At 44.9% G+C, this 12,518-nt stretch overlaps 1 protein-coding gene across 7 annotated transcripts in view; it reads right to left on the bottom strand.

Moving 5' to 3' along the window:
- The window catches only part of ATP2B4 (ATPase plasma membrane Ca2+ transporting 4), a 780,797-nt gene that overhangs the window by 95,349 nt on the left and 672,930 nt on the right, over nucleotides 1–12,518 (bottom strand). The gene's annotated exons all lie outside the window — the stretch shown is intronic.

Genomic DNA, 12,518 nt, shown 5'->3' with positions numbered 1-12,518 from the left:
TATATTGTACAGGATCTGCACCCATTTCTTATCTTGTTTTTCACTCTTGTTGCCTCTTCACAAGCGTTTCATTTTTCTTTTTCTTTTTAAAAAAATGTTTTTCTCTAAAATTATTTTCGTTTTATATTCTTTTTATTTATCTTCTTAAACACCACACATTACATGTTGTCTTTGTCTCACCTCTTACATTCCATTTCTATAATCAATTTTATCTTTCTTATACTCGATCCTTCCTTCCATTTCCTGATCATTGGGGACACTGCTCCATCCCGTTTTCCACATCGTTTTTCCCATTCGGGTCTATTTTCACGCACCTTAGACCTCCCACTGCCTTTTGTATAGGACCTCCCCGGTCGCGCATTGAACTCTGGATCGTTTTCCACTCATTGCGTTTGAAGCAGTTTACGGACTGAGAACCCTGGAAGCCTTCGGTACGTTTATTCCGCTCTTTACTCTTTTTTAGACGCTAGTCTACAGTAAAACATCGACAATTGGAGGAGTCTAACTCTACTCCCCATTATTTATCTTTTTAGCACCGAGACCCGCCGCTGAGCTACACGGAGGGATTTCCTTCTCTCTATTATCCCGGATTAGCAGCACACTGACAGTGCTTACATGATTTAATTTCCGGTAAGCCAGCATAGTGAAGTTACGTTTTATTCACGGTTCCTGCCTTCTCACTACTGTCACAGGACAGTTTCCTTTGTAATACATTATTGCATCATTTTATTTACAGACATTAGTGCACTGCACTGAAACCCTCAGTACCAGGCCATTTGTCCCGATCAGCACTTTTTGCAAGGTACCAGCTAGGCGCTATCACTTTATTTTCACTCTATGGTGATCGGACCTTTAACTTTTTTTCATTTTGCTTACTCTGAAGCATATTTCCTTTAGCAGTTATATTGGCCTATCCCCAACACTCTTTATTTCAGTGCACAACTTGGGGTGCAAATCCTAATAGCCGAGCAGTATTTTTACTGCATGTTGTTGTGTTTTTAATTTTCAGTGGCGACATTGAATGTGAAGCCTCCACTCTCTAACGCTTTCCCCTGACGAAGGGTTCTACGTAACCCGAAATGCATTGGGATTGATGAAAAAAGAATGTTATGTATTTCTTAGCCGCTTTGTGAGGGCTTAAACGCACTATTAGGGGGCGGCAGCCGCGCGGCACTGGTGGCCCGTTGCAACGGCCTTTATTATTTATTTGAGGACACTCACTGACACTGTCAGTCATTACAGTAGTGTCAGTGTCCCCAAATAAATGATTAAGGCCGCCGCAACGGGCCACCAGTGCGGCGTGGCACACACGCGTTCCTATTTTTTAAAGTGCAAGAGCTCGCTCGCAACTGCTGCCTGAAGCGCACGCACCACTAGCTAGCGTAGTGCTTTTTGGTGTGGTCGTGCGTGCACTGCGACCGAGGTCAGAGGCGAAAGTCTAATGAGCTCTCAGCTCAGGGTGCGGGATCCAGACGACGAGCCCTCCCCTTCATAGGCCGGCGTACACGTGTGTGCTGGCAATCAAACAGAGGCGCACAAGGGTCTGTATTGTGGTACATACAGGCTTTGAAGTTTGAATTTATGCCTGTGATATTTGCCACAGCGACGTACCGCGTTTGTGGGTGCTTGTGGGTCTGTCCCAGCTATATACAATCAGAGGATTAAAAAAAAAAATCATGGCAATTCATTGGGACACAAGACACTAAAGAAAAAACCAGAGGGCAGGTTTTTAATTATGAAGCGGTTTCCTTTGCAATTAACGTTTCCAGCAGGAGGTTATGTGCATATGATGAAACGAAGGAGACTGGCTTGCCTTTGTTTTCTAGCATGCTGGTTATGGCCGTGTTGATTAGGTAGTAATGTGTTACTTACCTGTAACTGCAGTTATCCAGTATTAGTATCTTTCATAGATTCACATACCTGAATTATTCCCCGTCATCGGGATGGGAGGCCTCACATTAGTAACATGTCCATGTCCTTTTTCAAAAAGGACCAAACTCTAGAGAAGAGTTAATCAGCTATCACCACCTTCTGGAACCTTCCTGGAAGGAGCTCTAGTCCCTCAGCTTTTTGTAAGCACATTGCTAAGCAGGTGTACCACTGAGAGAACTAGTTGAGCCCTTCCAGAGGAGGTGGGTGGGTTGCATGTGAATCTATGAAAGATACTAATACTGGATAACTGCAGTTACAGGTAAGTAAAGCATTTCTTATCCAGTATTAGGGTATATTTCATAGATTCACATGCCTAAATCAGAGTTGTAAGCAATGATAAGCACAATTCAGATGGTACAGCATATAAAAATTCACCAGATAATACATAGAAATCTGAAATCTGTGAGAGTTTTGCTCTTTGGACTCCCTTTTTAATTGTTGCCATCAATCTTTCTACCATTCCATTTGCTCTAGGCCACATTGGAGTTATCTTCCTATGTACTATTCCCAAATAGTGAAACATAGAAGGTACCAAATTCCAATGAAAGAAAACATTAAGGTATATAATAGAGAAATATGCGTATAGAACAAAGGATCGTGGGATGAAGAGAAGGCTCACCTCTAATGAAATAGATGATGGAGCACCACCTGTCCCACTGCAGCATCCTTCATTAGTTCTGTATCCAAGCAGTAATGCTTGGTAAATGTATGCGGCGTCTTCCATGTTGCCACTCTGCAAATGTCCGTGATGGGCACACCTGCAGAGGGCCATGGAGGTAGAAATCGCCTTAGTGGAATGGGCTCGAACCTTGGAACGCAAGAGTTGACCTGCTTGCTGAGGACAGAAAGTAATAGCCCCAGAGATCCACCGAGAGATACTTGTAAAATTTAAGGCAAAGTTTAAGGTCTAGAGAGTGTAGGGCTCTTTCTTCCGCCGTTTGAGGATTTGGAAAAAAGGTCCGTAAGACTATAGGCTCATTGAGGTGAAAGTCTGACGGGACCTTAGGCACAAACGTAGGATTAGTTCGCAGTATAACCCTGTCATGTTTGAACTGAAGGAAAGGGTCATGAATTGAAAATACTTGAAGCTCACTTACTTGCCTTGCAGAGGTAAGGACAAGGAGTGCCGTTTTCCAGGAGAGGAATTTAATATCAGCTCTGTGTATCGGCTCGAAAAGATGTTTCATAAGATGAGCAAGAACTGTGTTGAGTTGCCAAGTAGGAGGCAGAGACTTTACAGGAGGGAATGTCCTGAATAGGCCTTTGAGAAATTGTTTAACCAATCTACTAGACCAAAGAGCAGGGCCTACAGAAGATCTCCTGAAACAGGATATTACTGCCAGGTGAACTTTAATAGAGGCTTGAGCAAGACCTGAATTCGCCAGATGGAGAAGGTAAGGCAGTATTTGTTCTGGAGAAGATGTAAGAGGGTGTATCTTTGTTGACTTGCACCAGATGCAGAACCTCTTCCATTTCAAGGAATATGTTTTGTTAGTACGGTCGGCTCGAGCCCGAGCCAGAACTGCCCTGCAGTCCGGAGGAATGTCTAAGTCGTGGAATTCTCTGAACTCAGGAGCCAAGCCGATAATTTGAGAGATGCTGGATCCGGATGTTGGACTTGATGCCCGTTCATTGTGAGAAGAGAGTGAAATGGTTTCAAATGGATCGGCGGTTCCAGGAAGAGAAGATGGAGCTATCAGGATGAGCGTGCAAGGTTCAGCTTTCAGCTTCCTGATGACCCTGGGAATTAGGGAAATCAGTGGAAAAGTGTATGCAAAGACATTGAACCATGCGATCGAAAATGCATTTCCTAGAAATCCCCGTTGGGGATGCCAGCTTGCGAACTTTTGGCATTTGGCATTCTGCTTGGTAGCCAATAGGTCCAAGAGAGGGGTGCCCCATTGAGAGAATATGCGGTTGAAAGTCTGCTGATTCAATTCCCACTCGCGACACGTTGTTTGTTGCCTGCTTAGTGAGTCGGCAAGCATGTTGCCTGTTCCTGGAACATATTCTGGTCGAAGGGAGATGTAGTGATGAAGCAACCAGTTCCAGATCTTTTGTGATTCATGAGAGAGTCTCAGAGAACGAGTACCTCCCTGCTTGTTCAGGTAGTGCAGTTGTGGTATTGTCTGTCCAGCACAAGAGAATCTTTGATCCTGGGGAGAAACGCCAGGAGAGCCAGATAGCTCGCAGCTGGAGGAGGTTTATGTGAAGCTTCCCTTCGGAAGTAGACCACTTTCTGCTGATCCAGAGTTCTTGGAGGAAAGCTCCCCAACCTTCTAGGGACGCATCTGTTGTGATGATCTGTGAAGAAGCTGGAGTAAGAGAGGTAGGCCTTGAGAAAGATTCCGTGGGAGAGTCCATCACTGCAGAGCAGTGACCATCTGAGGGGTCACCCAAATGACATCGTCGAATGATCCCTCGCATGGAATCCATTGAGCCGACAGTGCTTCTTGGAGAGGGCACCTGTGGAGGCGACAATGAGGAATGAGCAGAATGCAGGAAGACATTCCGAGAGGGGATTTGAAAAGGCGCACTGAGAGAGACTTCTTGGATACTATGTGATTCGCTAAGTAAAGAAGTCTGTTCTGTCGCTCTTGTGATGAAAAAGCTTTCTTCTGGGCTGTGTCGAGAGTAGCACCCAGGAAGCTTAGTTGCTGAGAAGGCTGGAGGACAGACTTGTCCTGATTGAGAGTGAGTTCCAAGCGATTGAAAAGCTGTAGACAGGCGTCGGAAGTCCTGGTCGCGCCTTCTAGAGAAGGTGCTTTGACGAGCCAGTCGTCGAGATAGGGAAAAACTTGATGGTGTTGTTGCCTGAAATATGCAGCCACTGGAAAAAGGCATTCCGTAAAAATGTGTGGAGCTGATTTGAGTCCGAAGGGCAGGACACGGAATTGGTAATGTCTGCCTGCCACGGCGAACCTCAAACTTTTTGTGATTCCGGTGGATAGGGATATGGAAATAGGCATCTTGGAGATCCAAAGACACCATGTAGTCGTTTGCATTGAGAAGTTGCAGCACTTCTTGGATGGTAACGATGCAAAGCGAATGCTTCTTTAAGAATTTGTTGAGACTTCTCAGGTCTATGATTGGTCTCCATTTCTTCTCCTTTTTGCACACCAGGAAAAAATGGGAGTAGAACCCCTTCCCCCGTTAACGAAGAGGAACCCTTTCTATAGCCTCTTTCTGGAGCATAAGTGAAAGCTTCAGGATTAAAAGGCGCATATTCTTGTGAAGCATAGGCCGTGGAGGGGTTTGGGGAGGAATTTGAATGAACTCTAGCGAATGTCCAAATTGAACTAGTTGAAGAACCCAACAGTCTGTTATCTGTTTCCAACTGTGCAGGAAATGGGAAATTCTTCCTCCTACTCTTGAGGGTGGAGAGAAAGTGGAGACCGGCAGTAGTGGAAAGTCATTGTCGCCGTGCAGAGTCTTTCTGACGCCCTCCTTTCCCTCGAAATGTGGATTTAGTGTAAGAGGATTGTTGTTGTTGACGTTGCTGGTATTGCAGTCGATACTGTTGGTTGGAGGAGGAATAGGAAGATCGATAGTGCTGGTAGTCTCCTCTAGTAGAAGACTGTCCTCGTCCCCTGGAGCCACAAAAAGGATGGTTTTCAAATTGAAGGGTAGCCAAAGCCCTAGCCGGGTCGGTATCCTTTTTTTATGCCCTGAAGAGCTTCATCAATATGTGTGCCGAAAAGAAGATGACCGTCATAGGGCATGTCAAGAATTTTTGTCTGTACTTCCGGCTGGAATGAAGTCGCCTTCAGCCAACCCTGGTGTCGTAGTACAGCAGCGCCAGCCAGTTGGCGGAAACCAGTAGAGGCCATAGCACAATCATTTATTTCGTACATCGAACGTTCGCGCTCCAGCAAGATCTTCTTTGCTTCTTCCCTCGAATCGTCCGGCACAGCACCGAAGTATGGAGCAATGTCCGCCCACATCTGTCGGTTATAGCACCCTAACAGTGTTAAGGAATTAGATGCACGCACGGTCAACGCTGACATAGAAGAGAAATGTTTCCCAATATTATCAAGCCGTCTACCTTCCTTATCTGGAGGAGCGGACAGCAGAGCGGAAGGGTTTTTAGATTTCCGCTGAGCAGCCTGGTGAGAAGGAGTCAGGTTTGGGATGTCCAGTCGGGCAGGCTGGAGCGGTGTCCGGAGCTCTGTATTTTTTGTCCAGCCGAGGTACCACAGGTGGAACCGATGATGGTTAGTGCATTATCTTTACACACTGATCCCATATGTAGTCAATAATAGGCACAGATCGGACTGACTATTTAAAAGGTTCTTTAAAATCATAGAGGAAGCAATCTTGTTGGTGAGAAGGCATAGGGATTTGGAAACACTGTGCAGCCCTTTCCAGGATGTTATGAACCCCCCGAAATCCTCAGGAGGAGACTCAGCTTGAGAAGGCACCGGAGACGCAGGACAGGGGATAACAATCATCCCACTCATCATGTGTCGATTGAGAATCATGGAGTTCTCCTTACTCTTGTTGGTCATCCTCCTCATCATCCGTGGACGGTGTAGGTGGTGGTGTGACAGGCACAAGCTGTGGAGGTAGAGGTGGAGGCTGTGGCCTTGGCAGGGGAGAGACAACTGGAGGAGGAGGAGACGTAGCAGAAGTTGGAAATCTCTGCTTATAGTCAGTAATAAGAAATTGGAGGTCGGAAACCAAAGACGCAGGTAGACCGACCATAGGAGGTTGAGGTGGATGGATGTCTTCAGGATAACCTGTGTGGTCCTCAGGTTCTTGGTCGTCATAGTCCGAGCTGTCTTGGAACATGAAGTTCAGATGGACTTGTCGCAGTTCTGAACATACTGCCATTGTCTGAATCTTCCTCTTCTTCCAGAAGGTGCGCTGGAAGCAATGGTTGGACCCTACTGGGAGAAGTCAGGGCAGGTGTTAGCGTGCGTTTTGTTATCTTGAGATGACGTACGCACTTTGTATATTGGACTCTGTTGTCGTCGACGAGCCAGTCGACAGTATAGCCGGTCGACGGCGAAGCATCAACAGGCACAATTGCAGGTAAAGTCGATAAAGCTCCTGTCGACGGAGCCGTTGTCAACTGGGTCATCGTCGGCGGAGCCCTCGTCGGCAGAGCCCTCGTCGCCGACGTCGATTGAACAGTCTTCGTCGACGAAAGCGTCGACACGCTCGTCGGCGATCGTAGTGTCGACGATAATGCTGAAGATGCCAAAGAGGTAGAGAGTCGTCGTCCACAAGGTTACCCCCAGAGTTGTAGATGGAGATTTTCTCATCGTCGAAGCCACCGTCGACGAGGCAGCCGCCGACTAGGTGGAAACAGGCTTTTTAAAGGTGTGTAGAACCTCTTGAGGAGAAAACTTCACTGATAAAGCCTTAGGGTGCGCCTCTGACAACTTTTTGTGCGTCTTCTTTTGAGGGGGCTGCAATGAAGGTCCTGGGGAACCAACTCTGGGCCTTTTGTGAGAGGAATTTGAAAATTTTGGAGGAGCCTTCACTCTCCTCAGAAGACCAGGCTTGGTCTTTGTCCTTAAGTCCCTGCAGCCAAATTTAAAGGCGCCCCTCCCGATCTTTGAGGGTCTTTGAAGAAAAGGTACGACATACCTTACAGGTCTTTGAGGAGTGATCCGGGTAAAGACAATAGAGACAGTCTTTGTGTTGGTCAACAACATAAAGTCTCTTTTTTACCACAGGAAGCACAGGGGCTAAAAAGGCCTTATTTTGGAGTATCTGCCATGAAGATATTGAGAACTTCACACATAAGATGGAATCTTGAAGAAATAATCCAGAAACAAGGAAAGCTGAGCAGAGCTCAGTGGAGACTCCCTCAGTACAACATGCGGTAGAAAATCTGAGGGGCTAGAGCTCCTTCCAGGAAGGTTCCAGAGGGTGGTGGTAGTTGATTGGCCCTTCTCTAGAGTTTGGGCCTTTTTGCAAAAGGACATGGATATGTTACTAATGTGAGGCCCTTGGTCTATTACTCCATATGTCTAATGGAACATTACTTTATTTATGTAACGGGGACTCTTATTCCGACAACGGGGAATGATTCAGGCATGTGAATCTATGAAAGATACCCAAATACTGGATAAACAGCTACTAGCACAAAGTGGGGCAGCAACTTGTGCTTTGTTGCTTTACTGGACATACGATCCAACATGTAACATTCGAAGAACAAAGGTTTGGTTGTTTTGAATATTTATTTTAGCCATAGAAATTGAAAATGTGCAAGACTACCTTGAGCTCCCCAATTGAAAGAATTAAAAGGTTAGTTCAGATCGCAAACTCTGGGGTTCGCTTATGGTCCAGATTTCGATGCGCAAGGCCTGCAAAACACTTCCATCCAATATTAATAATTAGATCTGGCGTTAGTCTAAACCTTTTGACTTTACTTAACTGAATGTATCACATACTTACTTACTTAAAGGGGCAACTATCTTACTTAACTTACTTACCTAACTTACTTAAAGGGGCAACTATGTTCAGCCAGCTATCTTCAGGCAACTATCTTCAGCCTTTGGTCTGTTTCATTTAAATTTTTCTTCCGCCCACTACAGCACACAGCTAGGGTCAATTGGTCCTACTTAAGCTACTGGTTAACTTCACTTTGAGTGACTGCATTTTGCTCTTTCACAATGAGCACATCCACACATAAGCTAGTTCTCTTCAGTTCTAGTATTTTTGCTCTTACTTTATAATCACTTCAGTGTTGCATTTGAGCCTTATGTAAGAAAGGCACAGTCCGGTCTTATCAGTTCCGTTATCCTGCCAATGGTGTTGAAAATAGCTGTTGTAGTGAGTTTTGTTTATCGTACTTTTATAGGTTGTGTGGATTATTGTATTAAGTTATGCCTTCTTTTTTTCTTGTAGTCTTTCCTTTCTTCTTTGTTTCCTTCTTACTTTCTGTCTTGCTATCTTCCTTTTTCTTTCCTTTCTTTTTACTGTCTCCTTTTTGCTTCTTTTTGAGGCTTTGTTCTTTCTTTCCTTTTTACTTTCTTTTTTCCTTCCTTCCGTTTTCTTGCCTTTTTTTCTTTGTTTCCATCTTTCTTGCTTTCCTATCTCCTTCCTTTGGTCTTTTCTTCTTTCTTTTCTTCCTTTTTGCCTCATTTCTTCCCTTCCATCTTCCCTTCTTCCTTTTTTCCTTTTGTCCTGCCCAACCCACCCAACAAATAAACTGGGAAACCCAGCCGATGCTCTGGCTTGGCTCTGTGAGCCCTTTAATGAGCAGAGCTATCAAAATATTTCCAAGTGTGCAGAATTCCTTCAATGTTGTTCTAACATCTTCGAACATGGGTTGATGAAGTTCCCAAAAACAGGTGAAAAATGCTTTATTAAAAACAAACACTGGCAAAACCATTAGGTCTGTAGCTGTCCGAGGACCCTGTCAGCAAACCCTAAGTCAAAATGCATACTGTGTCACCACCTCTGACTGAATTAGGTAATTTTGACCACCCGGTGTCCATTTTGGGTCAGAGGACCGGAAGGCTGCAACTCTGTAAAATATTTTATGTCTGCCATTAAAGAACACAGAGCTCAATCACTCGATCCGCAAATAAAGAACTAAAGGAGATACAAGAGGGAGCATTCTCAGACTTCTGGTTCAGGTGGAAGACCCCAAAGGGACCATCCCTGTGGTTAGAAAAATGGAGAGGGGGTTTTGCAATATCACAGTGAGGCTCTGAGGAATGCCAACACTGCCCCTGAGTTAGCAAACGCCCCGCGGAAGGCTCTTGGACCTTGCTAGTTTTCCAAACCCCAAAGAGGTAAAATAAGGGTCCACAGTTCTGCCATGATGCTTGATTCCGGTCTAGGAAAGACATGGCTTGGTAGTTCGGGCTGGACTGTTCCCATGAGGCACAGGGTCAAGGCTGATTTGCATATAGCCATTGTCTGACCTAGGGTGGTGTGGAGTGCAAAAAAACGATGGATTTAGGCCCAGATCTTTGTTCTGGGGTGAATGTAAGACATTGTTCTGCATTCTGTCCATCAACTGTGTTTTTTGCAATGATGCACTAACCAACAGCAAGGTTTGGGATTGTATCAAAATTCTTTTTTAAAGAAAATAAAAAGGAAGGCGGCCCCTGTTTGGTGGTCCTAGAGCCATATGCAGTGGGTCTTTGCTACTAAGTTGGGGGTCTGGCTGTGCACGGTTTTCGGCCTTGCGTAGAAGAGCCTATTAGCCAATGGCATGTTTGGAGCATAGACGCTGCTTCCAGCACATGCTCAGCATGAGCTGAATGGCTATATGGTAAATGAATGACGTGCCTTATGAAAAACACAGAAATTAATTGAAAAAAAAAAACACAGTTTATGGTTAGCCAGGATTCAGAGAATTCTTAGTAGGAAAATCCTTAAAATGTCCCTAGTTATGAGATGAGACATACAACATACCAGGAGCCACCCACCATGCTATGCCACAGAAAAAAAACAATCTGTGTTCCAACAGCAAAACATGACGGACGTCATGAGTTATGGTGTGCATTTCACATCATAATTGCAAATTCAGGGGTATTATTGAACCATAACTATTTGTTAACTGTGGGGTTTATATATATTAATATACAGCGTGTCATGGGCAAAAATCACAAATGTTGATTTCCATTATGAAAAATTGCTCAAGTACATTTTTTCTGTACCATGGGATCATCACTGATATTCACAGACACTGAAAAGCAAACTCATAAGGCCACCTCTCAAACATAGAATCTTTTGTGTAAATGTATCACAGAGATACTGGATCTACATAGGCATCCGTTCTTGTGTTAGAGCCTAGATGTTCATGTCTTGCAAATGAAAGAACCAATCTTCAGGTGGCTGCTCAAATTTCAGCTACATGTATCATTCTAAGAAAGATGAAATCATCGGCAAGGAAAACAGAATGGGCGTTTTGGGCACTTCAGATCACCTGGTTTCTGATTTAAGACTGTGGCAATGGCTCACTGGAGCATAAACTGAATATCTCACTAACTATGCAACGTAGGCAAGCTGTATTTGCTTCAGAAGTTTTGGTTGTGTTTTCATGCACTAGTTTAACAGCTGGTTCCATTAATTTGGCTTACAGTGGAGGATCTTGTCTTCTTCTCAAAGGAAATAAGTTCCTATCACCTACCAAAAATGTTATCACAAAAATCACAAAATGATAGTGACGGAAACAAATTAGGTAGGGCCATTTCCTCTTTTCTCCAACAGCAGCCAGGAACACTTTTATGGCACAATCTGGAAGCAGCAGGTATAAATGACTTTCCTGTAATCTTCAGGTGATCAAGGATTTTTCTGCACTAAAGCGAGAATCTCTTCCATCCTGAAGCCGTAAAATGGCTTCAAGGATGGCCTCTCCACTTCCTCTGCAATATTCATACATTTGAGTGGAGAAATGGGGCAGTTTAGAAATCTGAAGTAGAATAATGCAGAAGCCAGGTACGAGGATGGTAACGCTGTGCTGCAGGGTCCTACACTGTGGCTCTGACAGCACATTGAGCCTGTCCAGGCATATCCCATGTGACTCTTGATAATTTAGCAGAACTGTGAGCCACAATTAGCAAAGCCCACTAGCCTTGCAATATTTTTTTAAGTGCATTTCTTTGAAAAAATAGAAACAGCAGAAAATGAAAAAGGAGCGAGAGAGAGCAGTGACATTACACTGTGAAGGTCATGTGGGCATTATTGACAGTGAGTGACAGGATTGGAGCTTTCATAGTCAGAAGATAGGAAGCAAACTGGTAATAGAGTTATACGTGTTAACAGCACCTTATATTTCGAAATTCTTATATAGGTACCAGGGGGAAACATCATTTCCATGTTTACACATCATCAGTGACGCAGCTACATCATCAGTCCCAAAGGCAGCCAACCTATGCAAACTGCTGCAGGCATGATTGCAGTGGGGGCCATACGTCTCTATACCTACATCTAAATGGGAAAAAATGAGCTGATGCAGTATTACAATATATTCGATCCTTCACCTAGTCATCAACATCTGGAATAAGACCTCTGCCCCATCTCTCAACATGTGAGCAAGGTACCCATGCCTGGGCATACCCTGCCAACCTAGGGCGAACAAAGCAAACACAAGGAGATGATGGACGGAGTGCTGACACTTTTCAGACACTCACCACCAGTCACAGTAGGCATGGTATGCCCAGACGTGGGTCCCTTACTCACTTTGCCACTTGATTCAAGCTAGCCTGGCTGATGAGGGGCGTTACCCCGAAACCGGTCCCAGGATGCTGGTTTCCGGTCCGGGAAGACCTGGCTTGGCAGTTCGCGCTGGGCTGTTCCCATGAGGCTCAGGGTCAAGACTGATTTGCATATAGCTGTGTCGGAACTGGGGTGGCGATGGATTCAACCCAGATCGGTGACTGGGGAGGGAGGGGGTAGTTGGAGTGTCCGAAGGGTTTCAGACCTCTGTCCATCATCTCCTTGTGTTTGCTATATTCCTAACATACCCAAGCAGGACCATGAAGGGATCAAGCTCAATATTCAAGGTTCATGAACACGCTGCTCAAAAACATTATATACCAGGACATCCTTGCCTCCTCTAGGCACCTGAAGCACTTAGCATCCTCCATCAGACCAAATCTGTCAGCGTCTGATAA

Source organism: Lissotriton vulgaris, chromosome 5 (assembly GCF_964263255.1).
Source record: "Lissotriton vulgaris chromosome 5, aLisVul1.2, whole genome shotgun sequence".
Classification (NCBI taxonomy): domain Eukaryota; kingdom Metazoa; phylum Chordata; class Amphibia; order Caudata; family Salamandridae; genus Lissotriton; species Lissotriton vulgaris.
Note: the sequence above shows the minus strand (reverse complement) of the source record. Positions and strands in the feature narration are given on the sequence as shown.